We start from the raw sequence: 12,603 nt of genomic DNA on the forward strand, positions 1-12,603 counted from the left end.
AAAACATAAAAGTAAACCTCTTATTCAACTAACAATGGGACCCTTTTACCAAAGTGCGGTTAAAAAAGCTGCCTTAGTACATCCTTATGTGGGTCATTCCCATGTGCTAAGGCCATTTTTAACACAAAGGTAAAATGGTTACTTTTCCTTTAAAAAAAAAAAAATTAATGGACATGTGCTAATTTTTCCATTACTGCATTACCACCACCTATTTTGTAAGCGGTAAGGGCTCATGCACTAATCACTTGCTAATCAGTTAGCATGTTGCAATGTAGCTGTGCTAACTGATTAGCACAGAACACGCCTACTCTCTGCCCCCAACCCACCCCAGTGCTAAAAAATAAAATCAACTCTTTAATGCGTGGAAAGTACATGCCGATCACAAAATTACCGTGGGACACCTGAGCACACCCTGCAATAAGACCTTTTTTGCTGCGGTAAGCACGTGAGGAAAAGAGAAACGGGTGATATGATACAGACGTTCAAATATTTGAAAGGTATTAATCCGCAAACAAACCTTTTCCATACGTGGGAAGGCGGTAGAACTAGAGGACATGAAATGAGATTGAAGGGGGGCAGACTCAAGAAAAATGTCAGGAAGTATTTTTTCACAGAGAGAGTAGTGGATACTTGGAATGCCCTCCTGCGGGAGGTGGTGGAGATGAAAACGGTAACGGAATTCAAACATGTGTGGGATAAACATAAAGGAATCCTGTTCAGAAGGAATGGATCCTCAGAAGCTTAGCGGAGATTGGGTAGCAGGGCTAGTGCTGGGCAGACTTCTACAGTCTGAGCCCTGAAAATGGCAGATACAAATCAAGGTAAGGGAAAGGGAAATGGGACTTGATATACTGCCTTTCTGAGGTTTTTGCAACTACATTCAAAGCAGTTTACATATATTCAGGTACTTATTTTGTATCAGGGGCAATGGAGGGCTAAGTGATTTGCCCAGAGTCACAAGGAGCTGCAGTGGGAATTGAACTCAGTTCCCCAGGATCAAAGTCCACTGCACTAACCACTAGGCTACTCCTCCACTAGCAACAGTCCATGTAGAAGCCTGCCCTTGCAAATCAGCAGTGCAGCCATGCAGGCTTCTGTTTCTGTAAGTCTGACAGACTCACAGAAACAGAAGCCTGTGCAGCCACGTTGCTGATCTGCAAGGGCAGGCTTCTACATGGAATGTTGCTAGTGGAATAGCAACATTCCATGTAGAATCTCAAATAGTAGCAACATTCCATGTAGAATCTCAAATAGGGAAAGGGAAATGGGACTTGATATGCCACCTTTCTGAGGTTTTTGCAACTACATTCAAAGCGGTTTACATATATTCAGGTACTTATTTTGTACCAGGGGCAATGGAGGGTTAAGTGACTTGCCCAGAGTCAGGTATACACATGAAGTAGCACATATGAGTTTATCTTGTTGGGCAGACTGGATGGACCGTGCAGGTCTTTTTCTGCCATCATCTACTATTAATGCTTACTGCAGCTTAGTAAAAGGACCCCAATATATTTTGTATTAAGTTAGTCCAATAAGAAAGGTAGCATCTTCTTTCCTTTATTTATTACCTTTAAAGTACACTATCACAGCAACCACACTACAATGCTAGGGAACATCTCTAGGGAGCCCTTTTACTAAGATGCCTGGGCGCCTACATACGTACAATGAACGTCAAATTGGAACTGCCGCCCAGCTACCATTTGCCCCGGGTGGTAATTCCATTTTTCATGTTCATCCAAAACACATGGTAGAAAATTTCTATCACATGGCTCTTATCCGGCGGTGATCGGCAGTGTATATGCGCTGATTAACGCCTGGTTAACGCGTGAGACCTTACCGCTAAGTCAGTGGGTGGAGGTAAGGTCTCATGCCGAAAATGAACTCGAGCTGGTTTTCATTTTGCCGCATGTCCGTTTTCGGCCACCAAAAAAAAAGGCCTTTTTTTTATAGGCACGCTGGAAAATGGACCTGCGCACGTCCCAAAACACGTGCCTACACAAGCGCAGGTCATTTTTAGGCGCACCTTAATAAAAGGGCCCCAAGGTTTGTAGAAAGTAATCCCTACCTACCAGCTTCAGCGATCTATACTATATTCAGATTTTACGTATGTCACTTTGCTGACTTGCATGAGACTCAGATAGTTATACTGCAACTTGGGAGTACGGCCAACAAAGAATAGCATCCGAATGCTTCAGATATTTATATCTTCTTACTAAAGAAATAAAAATCTGAACACAAAAGGTGGATCTCGATGTCTTTCTTTTATCTGCCAAATGAATTATCTAAAAAATGTTCTTGCTGGTATTGCTGCTTTAAAGGTATTTATGGACTTTGGCTATCCACATTAAAAATAAATCATACATACCTTATTGAACATTGCGCATTATATTTGCCGACTCCTTTCTTCTTTATGCAAGTAAACAGCCAGTGCTTTAGGCCTTATCAGATTGATTAATTTAAATATTACCCCAGTACCTCAAGATCAGCACGTTTTTCGTATTGTGACTTTTTAATGACAAATTGCTATAATGAAGCCTCTGTGTAGCAGTTAGGGACGTTTTTGACATGTGCTACACTTTACCTATTTATTTTTCAGGTCTTCAGTGGTTCTAATCGGTCGCGGCCCGCCATATTGTGCCAAACCAATGGTGCAAGCAGAAAGGAGAGGAACCATCTGGATGATCTATTTAAGTATTGCTCAAATAGGACTCAGTGCTGAAAGTTTCACCAAGCTAATACATGAAAATATCTCAGTATTTTCAACGAAACCCCCCCCCCCCCATCTATTAAGTGCCAAATTGGGCTGAAGTCCAACCATCTTGCAAATGGGCCCCAGGCCATCTTGACAGATGGGTATGAATATGGATAGCCAAGGAATTGCATATATGCAAATAATGTGCTTGCTAAAGGCAAAATTCCAAGTCACTTATGTCCATATGGCTGTCTATCCTGATCTTACAACCTATGGTAGAGGAAATAAATTGTACCATAGGGAGCCAATTTTGAGCTCGAAATAAAAGCTGATGGAAAACATACATACTCGCAGTGGCTATCACTTTAGTTCTCTATGGTAATATTTGATACCATACATAGAAGTCAGCTGTCCAATATATACCACAAATCTGTATAATAAAACCATAAAGACTTAACAAAAAAGACCATCATTGCTCATAGCAGCAGTAGGGCTAACACACGAGTAGTGTGCATCAAATTGGCACTACTGCAGCGCTATAGAAATGCTAAGTAGTAGCAGTAGTAGTAGTGCGGACGCCCTGTGGTATTTTCAAAGTTGGAGCATGCTGTTTCCCTTGGTAGAATATAATTTTCTATTTTCTACTGCAGGGCAGGGGCATAGCTACATGGGGCAACGGGGGCCTGGGCCCCCGTAGATTTGGCCCTGGACCCCCCTGCCGACGACCCTCTCGACCCCCCCTCCCGCCGCAAACCCGCTGTCGCCGTCTGCTACCTTTGCTGGTGGGGGACCCCCAACACACAAACCATCAGGACTCTTTATCAGTCCAGACAGCAGAGGCAATATACTGAATAGTGTTTATTGTCTTAAAAATATTGAACAATGAATAGAAAAAGTGCCATCAGCAAACAATAACAGGTAACTGAAATATGTATCAATTATAAAATTATCTAAACATTTGTTTACTTTCTTAAAAAGTACCTGGGGAAATCAGAAAATATGCTGCTCACAGGTTATCAAATATAACTGATCACAGGGCCTCAGCAAAGAGATCTGTCTCTCTCTTCTTCAGGGTTGACTGGGGAAAAAGCCAGTAAAATCCAAATGAAATTGAGCTCCTGGGCCAATCAGAGCCCAGAACAACAAGTTTTAAAAGTATACTGCTTACAGTACTGTAGATCACCTCCTCACTGAGTGACACTAACGAGGACACATTCATTTTTCTGTAACAGCCGTAACATAAAACATGCACCACCTGCTGGCCACTAGAAGAAATACACTTCAGGAAATAAGGCAGTTTTACAGGCTGAAAAAACCCCCACTGTTCTGTCACACTATGTCATTGCATGTGGTTGACAACTAAAAATGAGAAAAGAACAATAATATTTTGTGTGTGTGTGTGGGGGGGGGGGGGGGGGGGGGGGATTGTTCACAGATAATCCTGCACAGTAATCTATAAATACAGCACATATTGGGAAAGAAAGCACACTATTTTAGAAAGAGTGCACACTCTTTTGCTTTTGCTTTCTAATTTTTGTTTATTGCTTTATTCTTATATATGGTTGGTGCTCCTTTTTCTGAGTACTTTGGTTGTATTGCTATTTTATTTATTATGTACCCCGCTTTAATGGTTGCCCTTAAGCAGTTTATTAAATAAGATAACCTTGAACCTTGACTCTTTCCCAATAGTGGAAACATCATGCATGCTCAAACTACAGCGCGTGTACAAATTAGTGTGCATTTGTGCATTATTGGGAAAGCATGCATACTCTTTGCAAAGTAGTGTGCCCTCTTACTAAATAGTGCACACTGTCTGTAAAAGAGTGTGCACTGTTATCAGAGAACAATATTGCTCCTATAACAACAACATGGTGAAAAAAACCTGGAGAAAATGAATGTTCCTGTAAAAGACCCGGGTGCTCATTTTCAAAGTACATGGACTTACAAAGTTACGTGGTAATCTCATATAACTTTGTAAGTGTATATGCTTTGAAAATGAGCCTCATGGGAAATGATGCAAAACAATAATTTTCTAGCTGTCTACTCTTAGTGTACTGTAGAAGGTGCTGTCATGGGCCAATTCTCTTCTGATGTAAGAAACTCTCTCATATCATGGCTTGGATGTTCCTCTGATGCAGAGCTCCTTTAGGTCACAGCTTGAACCCTCCGTAACACTGTTCAGGAATATACATAAGTAGAAAAGTTAGTATGCAGTGTTCTATTAAGTCCAATCAAACAAGAAAACAGTAGGTGCTGCTACCATATTCTTTTGCGACATAGTATGGAGTGAAAGAAATAGCCACTAATATATATTATTTTTCGTGATAAGCCACCTCAAAATTTCCTACATAAGATAATCTAATACTGTAGTCTCTTGCTCACATTTCACTAATAATAAATCTGTTATTACTTGGGTAGTCAATACCTACTGAAGGTGACCTCTCCACAAGAGAAACGAAAGCCAAACAAAGCAAACAGTGGATCCAAAAAATTCCTCTCTCAGATGGTGTTTCTTGAACAAAGTCTTTATTCAAATCAATAAAAAGCGACCCGACACAAGTTGTGTTTCAGCCTTAAAGGCCTGCATCAGGGGTCTATGAATAAACACGACATGCTTATTCATAGATCCCTGACGCAGGCTTTTAAGGCCGAAACATGACTCGTGTCGGGTCACTTTTTATTGATTTGAATAAAGACTTTGTTCAAGAAACACCATCTGAGAGAGGAATTACTTGGGTAGTACCATGAGAGGTCAAGACAGCCCTTTACAGAGGCCAGCAGAAAGGGGCAGGAGCAAGGTAGCCCAGAAGTAGTTCTAGATTGGCGCACAGCAAGCCCATGGTGGACTTAACACTACTTAGTAAAAAGGCCCCTTAAACATATACGTTGATGCCTGCTATAGGTTTGTAAGTGGTGCCTAAATTTGGCATGTAACTGCCAACTTACGCTACAATGGATTTGATGCATAAATCTTCTGTAGTAGAATACTACCTTAGCACTCAGATTTCTGGCACCTAATTTTAATGCTCTTTTTAGAATTGTGCTCTGTCTCCCTGATGTTCAGCCGGTAGCAGGCAGTGATGTTAATGTCTGCCACTGGCGTTGATCCTGGATATTCAATGCCAGACCATATCCGGTTCCCGGCATTGAATATCCAGTTTTTTAAAGCCAGCTAGCACATGCCTGCTTAAATCAATATTCAGAGCTAACTGGACATTCGTTAGCACACAAAGATAGGACAGCTTTTATGCAGTCCTATTTATGCACTAACACTGGCCGGTGAGCTCCGAATATCAGGAGCTAACTGAACTCTGCCCCTGAAATGCCCCCGGAACTCCCATGACAATAGCCGGTTTGTAGGTTAGTGCTAACCCAGTGGAGGAGTGACCTAGCGGTTAGTGTACTGAGCTTTGATCCTGGTGACCTGGGTTCAATTCCCACTGTAGCTCCTTATGACCTTGGGAAAGTTACTTAACCCTCCATTGCTCCAGGTACAAAAGTTTAGATTGGGACAGAGAAAGTACCTGTATATTTATTTATTTAATACATTTATACCCCACATTTTCCTGCTAGTTGCAGGCTCAATGTGGCTTATACAAAACTGTAGGAAAGGCTCCAGTACTGAAAAGTACAATTAAACAATGTAAAAGTAAGATAGTGAACATATTCCACAGTTGTGTGCCTATGAAAGTGAAATTGGAGGCATAGGTAGATTTGTACTTAAGGCCACTACAATCTGGGTAGTGTAAATTTAGATAGGATCGTGAGAGACTGGATCTATTTCTGCGTGGTAAGTCAACCAATTCAAGCATATATTCTGGAACTTCTCCATAAATATAATGTGTACAGTGCTGTGTGTGTCTAGTAGTGCTATAGAAATGATTAGCAGTAGCATTTTCAGCAAGGATAACTAGTTAAGTTATGCTGAAAATGACTGGATAGTCTCTGATAAGTGAGTTAACCAGTCAGCAGCCATTCCTGACTGGTTAACTCACTTTGAATATCAGCTGGTATATGTCCAGACCTGGCAAAATACATGCCACCCTAGAAGCATCTGAGAAACACAAAGAGGTAAAGAGATTTTGAGAAAAGGATTGTGATCATTTGAAACCTTTGTTGAAAACTATAGCCTTATGGAGGTTTTATTTTTTTAAATCTGATATTAAGGCTTGTTGATGATAATTCTGTTTAAAAAAAGAGAATAAAGAAAAATTAGTCTCTCAATAAAGTACAGAATGGGTAATTAAATGTTATTTGTGTTGCATACATTTTGCAACAGAACTTCATGTACTGGTTAATATAAAGAAAAAGGTATATTATACATAATTTTGTGGCTGAATATTACGTTTCTGAAAAGTATTAACATAGTAACATAGTAAGTGAAGGCAGAAAAAGACCTGTACGATCCATCCAGTCTGCCCAACAAGATAAACTCATATGTGCTACTTTATATGTATACCTGACCTTGATTTGTATTTGCCATTTTCAGGGCACAGAACGTAGAAGTCTGCCCAGCACTAGCCCCGCCTCCCAACCACTAGCCCCGCCTCCTAACCACTGGTGCTGCCACCCAATTTTTGCTAAGCTTCTGAGGATCCATTTCTTCTGAACAGGATTCCTTTATGTTTATCCCACGCTTTTTTCAATTCCGTTACCATTTTCATCTCCACCACCGCCCTCGGGAGGGCATTCCACCACTCTCTCCGTGAAAAAATACTTCCTGACATTTTCTTGAGTCTGCCCCCCTTCAACCTCATTTCATGTCCTCTAGTTCTACTGCCCTCCCGTCTCCGGAAAAGGTTTGTTTGCAGATTAATACCTTTCAAATATTTAAATGCTGTATCATATCACCCCTGTTTCTCTAGGTGGGGCCTCACCAATGACTTGTACAGGAGCATCAACACCTCCTTTCTTCTGCTGGTCACACCTCTCTCTATACAGCCTAGCAACCTTCTGGCTACGGCCACCACCTTGTCACACTGTTTCATCGCCTTTAGATCCTCAGATACTATTACCCCAAGATCCCTCTCCCTGCCTGTGCATATCAGACTCTCACCGCTTAACACGTCTCCCATGGATTTCTATTCCCTAAGTGCATCACTTTGCATTTCTTCGGATTGAATTTTAATTGCCTAACACTAGACCATTCTTCTAGCTTCTGCAGATCCTTTTTCCACTCCCTCTAGGGTGTCCACTCTGTTACAAATCTTGGTATCATCTGCAAAAAGGCAAACTTTACCTTCTAACCCTTCGGCAATGTCACTCACAAATATATTGAACAGAATTGGCCCCAGCACCGATCCCTGAGGCACTCCACTACTCACCTTTCCCTCATCCGAGCGAATTCCATTAACCACCACCCTCTGGCATCTGTCTGTCAACCAGTTCCTAATCCAGTTCACCACGTCGGGTCCTATCTTCAGCCTGTCAAATTTATTCAAGAGCCTCCTGTGGGAAACCGTGTCGAAAGCTTTGCTGAAGTCTAAGTACATTACATCTATAGCACGTCCTTGATTTAATTCTCCGGTCACCCAGTCAAAGAATTCAATGAGATTCGTTTGGCACAATTTACCTTTGGTAAAACCATGTTGTCTCAGATCTTGCAACTTATTGGCCTCCATGAAATTCACTATCCTTTCCTTCACTATTATTATTAGTACTTATCATTTCTAAAGCGCTATTAGACGTAAGCAGCGCTGTACACTTGAACATGAAGAGACAGTCCCTGCTCGACAGAGCTTACAATCTAATTAGGACAGACAAACAGGACAAACAAGAGCTAAGGGAATATTAAAGTGAGGATGATAAAATAAGGGTTCTGAACAAGTGAATAAGGGTTAGGAGTTAAAAGCAGCATCAAAAAGGTGGGCTTTTAGCTTAGATTTGAAGACGGCCAGAGCTTGTTGTACCAGCTCAGGAGGTCTATTCCAGGCATATGGTGCAGCAAGATAAAAGGAACGGCGTCTGGAGTTAGCAGTGGAGGAGAAGGATGCAGGTAAGAGAGATTTACCCAGTGAATGGAGTTCCCGGGGAGGAATGTAGGGAGAGATGAGAGTGGAGACATCGCTTCTATTACTTTTCCAATACCCGAAGTGAGGCTTACCGGCCTGTAACATAGTAACATAGTAGATGACGGCAGAAAAAGACCTGCACGGTCCACCCAGTCTGCCCAACAAGATAAACTCACGTGTCATTTTTTGTGTATACCTTACCTTGATTTGTACCTTTCTTTTTCAGGGCACAGACCATATAAGTCTGCCCAGCACTATCCCCACCTCCCAACCAACCGCCCCGCCTCCCACCACCGGCTCTGGCACAGACCGTATAAGTCTGCCCAGCACTATCCCCACCTCCCAACCACCAGCCCTGCCTCCCACCGCCGGCTAAACTTCTGGGGATCCCTTCCTTTTGAGGAGGATTCCTTTATGTTTATCCCACGCTTTTTTCAATTCCGTTACCATTTTCATCTCCACCACCGCCCTCGGGAGGGCATTCCAAGCATCCACCACTCTCTCCGTGAAATAATATTTCCTGGCATTTTTCTTGAGTCTGCCCCCCTTCAATCTCATTTCATGTCCTCTCGTTCTACCGCCTTCCCCTCTCCGGAAAAGGTTCATTTGCAGATTAATACCTTTCAAATATTTGAACGTCTGTATCATATCACCCCTGTTTCTCCTTTCCTCCAGGGTATACATGTTTTCAACTTCTTCCCTATCACCACTTTTGAGAAGAGGGACCACATCCGCTCTTCTCAAATCCCACGGAACCTCTCCCGCCTCCAAGGATTTATTAAACAAATCTTTAAGAGGACCCGCCAGAACCTCTCTGAGCTCCCTCAATATCCTGGGGTGGATCCCTTCCAGTCCTATATTGTTAATTTACTTTTTACTTTGATACTTTTTGGAAGGAGAAATAAATTTATTTTTCTTCTGCCATTGGGTTTGGTTTGTAAGAGAGGTTCATAAATATAATCCAGTCCTCCAACCTATCTAGAGGTATATAACCACTTTTATTTTTCCATCCTAACCTTTCCTCCCTACTTCCTGGAGGTGCCTCAATTAACCAATATGCAAGTGACTCTGTAGAGGGATGGGATTGTGGTGAACAGTGGTATTCCCCTAATCCGTCTAACTTGAAACATCTAGCCCTGCAACAGAACCTTGGTACTGTGAAGTGAGAAAGTCCTATGTCCCTGAGGTGTTATATGTATGCTATGCCTTCTCTAGCTGAAATAAAAAAATATATACCTTTTACAATAATTAAAATATCATATTCCCTTTCTGTAAAACAGATTGACAGGCAATAACTGATGAATCTCATGGAGGTAAAGACATGTTTACCCAGATAAAAAATGTCATTTGATTATTGACTCCCACCCCCACCCCTCAGGTAAATGTATGCATGCTGCTCAAACACAAAAAAATGGCGACGAGAGAAAACAAACACAAAGGTTGTATTTTCAAATATCTGCATGTATGTTCCATGTGCTTTGAAAATAAGCAAGTTCCCAGTGTAGCGTCATAATAGCCCTCACTATATACAGAGGACACAAAAAGTGGGTAAAGATAAATATTTCATCTCCTCACATCAAAGAAAGACTGTATAGGAAATGACAGAGCGACAGACACACACACACACTAGATATGGATCATAAACATGTTTGACTTTCTTGTGCCAATCTGGCCTTTCGTGACCACAGGAAAAGAAAATTGCATAACTATTTTATGAGAACTAATAAAACTATTAGTTTTGGGGGGGAAAAATATCCAAGAATCTGTTAATGTTAGACTGGTATTTATTCAGGAATGCGAAATCTATTTAAAAAAGCATTCAATGTGTTCCTCTATGCAGACATTTAGTGGGATACTATGGGATGCCAAATGTGCAGAGCTGACATAGAAAGAAATTCTGTCTTGCTGATAAAGAGTATCTGACACCAGATTGAACCAGCAAGATGCATTTTATTATGATCTGTGGGTTTCTAACTTTGATTGGAAAAAGTTATTTTGAAATGAGCATAAAATAGCATAATACAACTGAAAATTTGTTTGGAAGGAAACGAAAAAGTACCTGCTTTTATGCAATATATATGTGGACGTTCCCAGGAACATAAAAAGGAATAGGGTCAGGACTGGAGGCTATATTTGTATTTTAGAAGGTACATATATGTATATGTGCTTATTTTTTCTGGCATATAATTTACACATACCTTGGAGAAGGTGCAAATGTGTATGCCTACTAAAGGTGTGATCCACAGTGTAGAAGAGGACCTTAAAAAGCACATGTGAAGCCCAAGTTTGTACAAGTCATCTAGGCTGGAAAAGGGACATGCAATTCAAGACATTCACACTTTACAGCATATTGAGGGCCATAATCGAACAGGGCCGGCCATCTATAAGAGCGGCCATCTGTAATGCCGGCCCCGTCAAGCGGCATACCCTACTGTATTATCGAAACAAGATGGCCGGCCATCTTTCGTTGCGATAATACGGTTGGGGCCGGCCAAATCTCATCATTTGGCCTGACCTTAGAGATCGCCGGCATTAGAGTTGGCCGCCATTGGTTTTCGTCGATAATGGAAACTAATGGCGGCCATCTCAAACCCGGCCAAATCCAACGCATTTAGTCATAGGAGGAGCCTGCATTTGTCCCCCTCACATGCCAGGACACCAACCAAGCACCCTAGGGGGCACTGCAGTGGACTTCACAAATTGATCCCTTACCTTGTGTGCTGAGCCCCCCCAAATCCCCCCCAAAACCCACTACCCACAACTGTACACCACTACCATAGCCCTTAGGGATGAAGGGGGGCACCTACATGTGGGTACACTGGGTTTCTGGTGGGTTTTGGACGGCTCCCATTTACCACCACAAGTGTAACAGGTAGGGGGTGGATGGGCCTGGGTCCGCCTGCCTGAAGTGCACTGCACCCACTAAAACTGCTCCAGGGACCTGCACAGTGCTGTGATGGAGCTGGGTATGACATTTGAGGCTGGCATAGAGGCTGGCAAAAAAAATGTTTTTATAATTTTTTTGGGGTGGGAGGGGGTTGGTGACCACTGGGGGAATAAGGGGAGGTCATCCCCCATTCCCTCCGGTGATCATGTGGTCAGTTGTGTGGCACCTTTTTGAGGCTTGGTTGTGAACAAAAAGCGACCAAGTAAAGTCGGCCAATTGCTCGTCAGGGCCGGCTTTCTTTTTTCCATTATTGGCCGAAGCCGACCATCTCTTAACCACGTCCCCATCCCGCCTTTGGTACACTGCCGACACGCCCTCTTGAACATTCGCCGGCTCTGCGACGGAAAGCAGTTGAAGCCGGCCAAAATCAGCTTTCGATTATACCGATTTGGCCGGTTATAGGAGAAGGTCAGCCATCTCCCGATTTGTGTCGGAAGATGGCCGGCCTTCTCGTTCGAAAATAAGCAGGACTGTACACAGGGATTGCTGAACAGAGAAGCTTTTAAAAAATTTTAATAAGGCGGTGGGAAAAATAAGAACATAGAATATAAGAATAGCCATACTGAGTCACACCAATGATTCATCTAGCCCAGTATCTGCTTCGAACAGTGGCCAATTCATGTCACAAGTACCTGGCAGAAACTCAATTAGTAGCACCATTTCATGCTACCAATCCTGGGGCAAGTACTGGCTTTCCCTATGTCCATCTCAATAACAGACTATGGACCTTTCCTCCTGGAACTTGTCCAAACCTTTTTTAAACCTTGGTAATGCTAACCACTTTACCACATCCTCCGGCAGCGAGCTCCAGAACTTAACTATTCTTTCAGTAAAAAAAAAAATATTTCTCCTATATGTTTTAAAAGTATTTCCACGTAATTTAATTGAATGTCCCCTTGTTTTTGTAGTTTTGAAAGAGCAAAAAATCAATTCACTGTTACCCGTTCCATACC

This window comes from Microcaecilia unicolor, chromosome 1, assembly GCF_901765095.1.
Source record: "Microcaecilia unicolor chromosome 1, aMicUni1.1, whole genome shotgun sequence".
NCBI classification, from domain to species: domain Eukaryota; kingdom Metazoa; phylum Chordata; class Amphibia; order Gymnophiona; family Siphonopidae; genus Microcaecilia; species Microcaecilia unicolor.